Consider the following 9,239-nt stretch of genomic DNA (forward strand, 5'->3'; position numbering starts at 1 on the left):
GGGGGCAGAGGGAGGGGGAGGCCATGTCTAAATGAGAGAGTGAGGGGGAAGGGGGGAGGCCATGTCTGAATGAGAGAGTGAGAGGGGAGAGGGAGTCTCAATGGAAAGATGTTTGAAAGCATACAAAACCATACATTTTGAGACATTTGAGACATTTTGAATGGAATATGTATTGTCTACGATGATTGATCAATGCTTCAATACTTCCACCTTTGGATCAGAATGAAATCAACCGATCACAAATGTATCCTCCTCTTTTCTAAATTCATCACCTCTTCATATTTCTCCTCCCTTTTCTGGCTAATATGGGGGAGCAACAAAGTTGGCTGACGAAGTAGCTATATCTCCCCCTGGTGGTTATTTCAAACACTGCAGGGTGATAGGTTATGAACATAACATGATTATAACATAACATAATATTAGACGCTGTTAGCAGAATATAATATCGCCTGGCATGTTTTGGCTGGGCATGATACCATGAGCCTAGAGGTTAGAGAGGCCGGCTAGCGATAGGAAGGTCGCTGGTTCGATCCCTGCCTTATAGGAGGCGTGTGAACTTGTGACTGAGGGTTGCTGGCATCATATCTAAGATGCCTACCACTGCTGTTGTGCTCTTGAGCAAGGCTATGGCTGACCCTGTGCCTAGAGCAAAAAAACCACATTTCGTTGTACTCTGTGCAATGACCAAAAAAGGTTGAATCTAATCTAATCTAAAATCATTGAAAAGGAGGTGTTACCAAGACAACAACAACATGGATGTTTCTTGAGTCCATTTTTTTTCGTCATGAAATCAAACATACAACCAACAAACAAATAAATAAAACACTACCATTGGATACTGTCGTTTGGTTCGCCAGATTCCTACCTGATTGAAAGACTCATACATACAGTAATTCCCAGTCCAATATTGCCCCTGTCTCATTTCTACATATGACAGTGACAAACCTAACAGACAGTGTAATTACAAGCACACACAACCCTGAGGCCACTGACCTTCCTGCTCCGCTACAGTAATACAGCCTTCATCTGTCTGGCTGCCCGACACTCTCTCCATTAGATATTATATATGAACGGCTCACTCTCCACTTCCCCGTCTGAGTCTCAGACTTTGATTTAATCCTCTGACGCCGGTGTTTAATTATGGAAAGGCCGGCACGCTGATTAAAAACAGATTAAGCCCCTCCGAGACCTTGAGTGAGAGAGGAGAAAGAAAGTACTCCTTCATTTGTTCCTCCAATAACAGCAAACATAAAGATCGGTGACATATGATAAATACGAAATGCGATGTAATTTAAGACTTAAATTCAAGATTGCAATGTTTTTTTTTGCTGTGTTTGAGGTTTGTGTTCGATATTGAGAGTATGTTCAACGTTATGTGACAAAACATTTGGAGTTATATTTAAGGGCCAAAAGGAGGGGCAACTCTCCGAAAAAAAGTAACTACACAGTACACTCCAATACAATGCTAGCACCTCGAGCCGGTGAGGTGTTTCAAATGTGGATGCCCAGACAACAATGCATAGCTATCAAAACATTGTATATTTCACATTTAAGGCAAATACTCAATTATTGGAAGGCAGCACCTGTTCCCCAGCCAATGAGCCTCGTCCTTCCTGAGCTGACAGAGTAATGAAACATTGGTGTGTCCCTAATAAGTGTGACCCCATCTGATGCTGCGCAGGTTCTCCTGACCCCAGGGACCAATTTGACTGGTTCATAGCACATGGTTCCTGGACCCCCCCCCCCCCACCCCACACACACACACGCGCACACACACACACACACACAGCCACACACACACACACACACACGCACACAGCCACAGCCACAGCCACAAACACACACACGCACACACAGCCACACACACACGCACACACACACACAGCCACACACACACACACACACACACACAAACACACACACACACACACACACACACACACACACTCTCATCCCTTCATCCCTCCCACCACCCCCCGATTTTTTTTGAATTGTCGAGGGACAATAATGGCTCTGGTTGTCTTGGCAACATGCAACGCCATCTGTCAGGGTTCTACCCGCTGAACCATGTGGTGGATCTGAGACTCCTGTTCTCTCCTCTTAACACAACGTCTGTCCACCCCAGCCAGGTGGCTGAGATAGAGAACCACACACTGGTGGTTTAACAGAGCCATCTGATGGGTCACCCTACTGTAGAAACCCTATTTGGAACTACCTTAGAAGCAGTACTCAAGTTGTAAAAGAAAATCAGGGTGGATGGTGGATTTTATTATCGTTTTATCATATTATGGGGACAATTTTATCATCCCCACATCGTCAGTGACTTCAGTGTCAGTGACTTGGTAAAAATGTCATTGCATGTGTGCGTGCCGCCCCCTCCCTCGCCCACAGTATTCTACTCAATATGCGCAAAACTAAATGTTGAAATAGCAGTAATATCACGTTCATTGATAAAGATGACATTAAGGGATGGAAAGGGGGGATGGCAGTTTTAGAAGGGGGATGATTTTGACTGTTTTTATTTCAGGGGGGGGGATGCCATCCCCCCTCATCCCCCCTCAACTTGAGTGCTGCTTAGAAGCATGAAAGCAATTGACATAGTAAATCAACATTGCATATAAAACGAAACACATGTCGGAATCCGCTATGAACACTATCAAACAACAACCCCAAAAACATTACATTATGTGAATTACAGTAGTTTTATAACGGACCTGCACCACACTGAGACTTAACAACACATCTATAAAATGTGGTATGTTGCAGGCAGACCTTGAAGTCTGGGATGAGTTCCAGGAGCTCTGGAACTGTTAATTAACTCTATAGGTGCTTCTGAGTCATTGTTAAATGGGTTTAACATGCTTTTAACACACCGCTCGATTCCTGAGGTCACAGGATGAGTGTCACCTCCACCATCTGCCTGTCTGTCACGAGACCGCTGTGCCGTGGTCGTGGTCGTGGAGCCTCTCTCTAAGGTAGTGACTCCTAGAAACACTAGTGTACAGCATCACAGTACAATAACATGTAAAACGATACTCTCTGTGTCTCTTACTCACACACACACGCACACGCACAGACGCTTGCACAGACACACGCACGCACACTCTCTCTCTCTGTGTCTCTTACTCACACATACACACGCACAGACGCTTGCACAGACACACGCACGCACACACACACACATACACACACACACACACACACACACACACACACACTCATTAACATGCACACACACATGTCCGTCTGGTGGGATGAATGTTAACCAGTGCAAATGAGGAGGGGTGAGGGGTGGGGGGGGGGGGGTGTGAGGGGTGTGAGGGGGTTTGAGGGGGTGTGTCTGCAGGGCTTTAAGGACACGAGGGACCAGTCCCCTGAGAGGGAGTCACGGATCAGCCCCACCTGAGACTACCCCCCCCTTCCCCCCCCCCCCCCACACACACACACACGCACACACACACACACACACACACACACACACACACACACACACACACACACACGGGTTAGCATGTCATCGCCTCGGAGCCCCCCAGATTGATAGCAGCCCTTAAGCTGCATGTCCCTCCCCCCCCACCCACCCCTCTCTACCCCTCCCACCCCACCCACCCCTCCCTCCCACCCCTCCTACCCCTCCCACCCCTCCCCTGCTTTTGCCGAAAAATGCAATTACTCCTGCTTCCCCTCTGCTTGAGCACCAATAAACAAGATATTAATGAGCATGTTCCAGTGGCTCGGGGCAGGAGGCGGTGGAGAGAGGATGTAATATAGCTGCTTCACCATTAGAAGAAATAGGGAGGGGGGGTGAGAATAGGATGAGGATGTTTTGTGCTGGCCTTGAGTAGGATCCTACTAGTTCATCACACATGCAAGATCAATCTCTACTGTTAAGATCGTTATTATCTTGCTGTTTAAGTCATGAACGGACTTAATGCAGCATGTTGTACAGTATCACTTGGAAAATTGTCCATCTCAGTGAGAAAAACTGAAGTTTAATACTTGTTCATGATAAATAGCGCCCTCTGCTGGCCAAGGTAAAGGGTGGCCTAGAAGTGCATTGGCTTTAACATACAACATGACTGTCATATAAACATCTCCCTTACGTCATCATCCAATATCCAAATAGTTGTAGTAACATCTGTTGTGTCATGTAGATTCCCCTTTACTTATTGTTTGTGAAAGGACATCCTACACCCTCAGTCTACAACATTATATGGGAACTTGGAACCCATTATGCCTAGTTAAATTAAGAAAATAGAAAACATTATAAACTGTTGCACCTGGATTCTACTCTATAAACATACTGTAAACGACGTTAATCATCACTGATATAATCAATATATGATATGTTAAGTATCGTCTCACTGCGCTTTTAATTACATTCTAGCAAAAATATTGACAATACCACCACTCATCCCTAACCAGACTTAGCTGAGGTGCTGCAGCTGATGAGTATCAAATGGAGTGGGGAAAAAAAGCAGCGTCCGTATGGAGTTAAAGTTGAGCTTTGTAAACAAATGTTTTGGAGTTGAGAACAAAAATTTTTTTTGGAAAATTTGCAAATCTATGTTTTTGCTTACGGATCTATGTTTTTGCTTACAAAGTGGATTTTTTTTCTCACAAAATATTTATTTGCTTTTGATTTAATTTGGCTCAAGATTAACTCCATACGTCCGCACACTCAAATCTGTGCAAAAATGATGCCTGAAGAAGGTCTATGAAAGACCGAAAGCTCGCAAAAAAACATTTTTGCACAGATTTGAGTGTGCGAATGCTGCTTTTTTTTCTCCACTCAATTACATTCTAGCAACATGACTTTGTGTGGGTGACCCAGCAGGGGTCTAGGGGGGGGGGGGGGGGGGTCTCGGGCTGACCCAGTAGGGGTGTACTGGAATGCGCAATTACGCCTCTCGCTCCACCTTTCGGCGCGTCATTCTGTCAAGGTAAACCGTCATGTGGAGGAGTCATCACGCACTAAACACTGGAGGCGTGAAGTTTTAAAATTGGACGACTTTTGAACAAATGAACAAACTTTTCACCGCGCAGGGGTGTCGCATTGAGACGCGCAGGTAGCAGAGAGAGGATAACCTGCAAATGATGTTTTCTTCTGTGCCGATTGAAAGAGGGTCTATGTTCATTGTGACTGCAGGGACTTACTGAAGCATTTTGATTCACTGTTGAGTTGTACTTTGTGTAAGTATTGGCTTTATAATAATGTTTGATGATAATGAAGATGATGGTGATAATGATGTGTCATACTTGTTAGTTTTCATACTTGCTCTACTACTTGTAGGTTTACTACTAACCACTACTACCATAAATTGAACTATGTTATTGTATTGTAATGTGTTGATAAACTTAAATCTATAAGTTAAATCAATTATCAGTTAAATATATCAGTGATGATAATGTTGTATTTTTTTACAAATATACAGTACTCTATGGGTTTGAGTTTCCCTTCAATAGTTTATCTCAACTTCCTCTAGTAATTGGGATTCAGATAGTATGATATCTTTAATCTGTAGCATTCACTTTTAGTGGGACAGCACACGTAATCGATAGATCGGCTACTAAAAGGATCGATAGATCAATACGTGCGAAAAAAAGTGCGACTGGAGCACTTTGAGCTGCAACGTTTGCAGGAAAAGCGCTATACAAATAAAAGTTATTATTATTATTATTATTAGTAGTAGTAGTAGTAGTAGTAGTAGTAGTAGTAGTAGTAGTAGTAGTAGTAGTAGTAGTAGTAGTAGTAGTAGTAGTAGTAGTAGTAGTAGTAGTAGTAGTAGTAGTAGTAGTAGTAGTAGTAGTATTGCCAAAACTTTCCATTTCAAGCAGAATTTTGTATATTTTCTTACCATTAAACATGGCAATGAATAAGTTTAAAATCACTTTTTTTTTTCTCAAATATGTTTATTATTTTTCTTGAGATTAGGACAATACAACATCCAACAGGAAAGACAAACACACATTAATACCCACATCACAATCTGGGCAAAACAAACAAAAAACACAGAAAAACCAAATAAAACAAAAACAGCAACAAACCAAACAGAACAAAAAAATAAAACACAAAAAATAAAACAAACAAACAACAAAAAAATAAAACTAAAAGATAGCAACAGATAAACAAACAAACAAAAAAAAAAACACACAGGTGCTACCAGAGGGCAAGACAAACAAAATACATGTTTACAATATTTTGATAAAGTAAAGATAGGGCATAGGTTGGTTGTGATATATTACAAGTAGAGTGCCATGTCAGAAGTGTAAATGTCCATAGAGCTCTCTATATCACCCAGAATTCCCCTCGTTAGCTAATAATATTAAAATCACATTTAGAATAAAAATTCACAGAAGTCTCACAAAATATTGGGCGGGTCTTAGGGCACAGATGTCCCCCAAACACCTTGGTACAGGAGCTGACCCTGGACAGACCCTGCAGCAGGCCTGATACATCCATCGACAGTATCTGGAGCCCAGAGGGCTATAACTAGTTGGGCCAATATTCTCTCAATGAACAGCTTGTGCTGTGGTTACAGTTTATTTAATAAAATGTCACCTTAAAACCGTCAGGGCCCGAATATTTCTTTTCTATTTGATTTTGTACAAAATTCTATTAGAATTCCAGTGGAATTCTAGAGCAAAGCCCTATTGTTCAATGTGCATAATATAAACAGCGGTGGGCAATCAACCTTACTGTGATCTCTACCGGCCAGAGGTTTATTTAGTCTGGAACCAGTCGAAGCAGGGCCACGCACTGGGGGTTTGAGCCCACCGAGTTGTAACCTACCCTCCAGTCCATAGTTCATTCCATATAGAAGATTCCAGAAGAGTCTTTATCTCTGTTGACTTAGAGATAATGGGAGATATGGGAGACAGTACTTAAAATGGGATACAAAAAAATCTCTGGTCAGATGCTAGAATGTGTGAAATTTAGATAATCCATTCTGTTCTGTTGTGAATAGTTAACTAGATCTTGAAAAGAGGGCGATCGATACAATATATAGAATCTATAAGGGACCTGCAGCAGTCTGTTTGGTGGTCATTTTTTACAACCATTGGTGACTGGACTGCAACTGCAGTTGCAAGACGTTGTGTCTAGACAAACAGCTGTCTGTTCTAGTAAAAAAGGTGCTGCTGCCCAGACCCATATTCAAGAGCAAACCTGAAAAGAGGAAGACTTTTCTCAGCTAGTTGAGAGAGTACACTTGTTGACCTAGCCCAGATGTGGGAGGTACGTTAAGCCTATCCCAGGAGAGCTCAGGCTCGGAGCTGAGCTGGGCCATTAGGAGGAGAAGGCTATCAATCAATGTCAAGTGTAATACAAGCTCACATATCCACATGAATGCTTTTGCACACCACTACATAAACACGGATGTTTGTGTTTGCATTTTAAATAATTCTAAATGTTTCCCCTGAATGCCAACCCTGTGAAGATGTTCCCTATCATTAAGATATATAGACTACTGTCATGTATACGCAGCACAATTACAGGCTGAAAATAGTCGTTGAAGCAAATCTTGTGTCGAAGGTATGAATGAGATGGGATACCTAATGTTAGGTACAGGTAAACAGGTATACACAGGTATGGGCTTGTGTGTGTGTGTGTGTGTGTGTGTGTGTGTGTGTGTGTGTGTGTGCGTGTGTGTGTGTGTGTGTGTGTGTGTGTGTGTGTGTGTGCACCAAAACACATCCACATGTTCACACACACACACACACACACACAGATGCACATAGTTCATCTAGTTCAAGGGCAGATGGACATGCTAGTCAAAATAAATGTATATGTGTATATAAATGTACTGTATATGTATACGTCTATATGTGTGCATCTTTGTGTATATATGTATTTTTAGATTATATATATATATGTACTGTATATATATATATATACAGTATATATACTGTACATGCAGATGTGTGCATCTGTGTATATTTGGCTTTCGGGGGATAAAGGGCCTTTGTATCTAGATGGTAGGCCAGTGACCCTTGTCTTCATTTCCCAGCACAGCACCTTCCTGTTGGCGGAGGTGTGAATGTTGGCATCTGTGTGTTGTGTAAGAGAGAGAGAGGCTCCCATGCCCCGCCGGTCAGCCTGAAAGACCACCACATACTTGGCAGACAGGCCTCCCTCCCTCTGCTCCACGTGTCTCCTTCCTACGCCTGCGTGGGGCGTTTACAAAGCTACTCTTTTGGAAGGTGCCTCAAGATAAATGAACAGTGTGAACATATCATAGAGACACCCCAGTTGTCTCTTTGAATGTTTTCAAGGATTTGCTGGTACACACACACTTCTAACATATATTATCCTACACACACACACACACACACACACACACACACACACACACTACTAATGATCTATTATCCTACACACACACACACACACACTTCTAACATCTATTATCCTACACACACACACACACACACACACACACATACACACACACACACACACACACACACACACACAGGTTCCTAAATTTAACACGCCAAACATTGGCCTACTTCTGCGCCTGTAGACTTAAGGCTACGGTCACTGACTGCTTGCGTTGTGCTGTACACTCTCCATGCTCTCACCTGACAGAGAGAGCAGATAGGAGGGTTAAAGCAGCAGATAAGAGGGTTAAAGTAGCAGATAGGAGGGTTAAAGTAGCAGATAGGAGGGTTAAAGTAGCAGAGGGTTACAGCCTTTCATTTAACATGTACCTGTCTGGATTCCTCACATCTGTGTTCCAGGTGTTCCCCCCCCGCCTGGGGCTCCTGTTCTGTAAACCGTAGAGGTACCTTGACAGACGACGTAGTAAAAGAAGACATTACTGACACATGATCCAGTAGATAGTAGTAGTTGCAGTCAGTCTACAAATTGTTTTAAAGTTGAGTGACGACCGACAGCCTGCTGGTGTCGTACGTAACTTGTCAACAAGTCAATTTCTACGTCTCAATAGTTTGAAAAAGAACATGAATCATCTTGACAATTGAAAGGGTTAGACATCTGTGACATTGAGAGTGCAGCCCTCCCAACTAACACACTACTACTTTACTCCTTCAAGTATTTGTGTTGACCTTGTTGTTGTTAGACGTCAATTCTACGTCTCAATAGTTTGAAAAAGAACACAAATCATCTTGACAATAATGAAAGGGACGTCTGTGACATTGAGAGTGCAGCCCTCCCCAACTAACACACTACTACTTTACTCCTTCAGTATTTGTGTTGACCTGTGTGTCTTTTAGTC

The sequence above is a fragment of the Nansenia antarctica genome (assembly GCF_963989245.1).
Source record: "Nansenia antarctica genome assembly, chromosome: 4".
NCBI lineage: Eukaryota > Metazoa > Chordata > Actinopteri > Argentiniformes > Microstomatidae > Nansenia > Nansenia antarctica.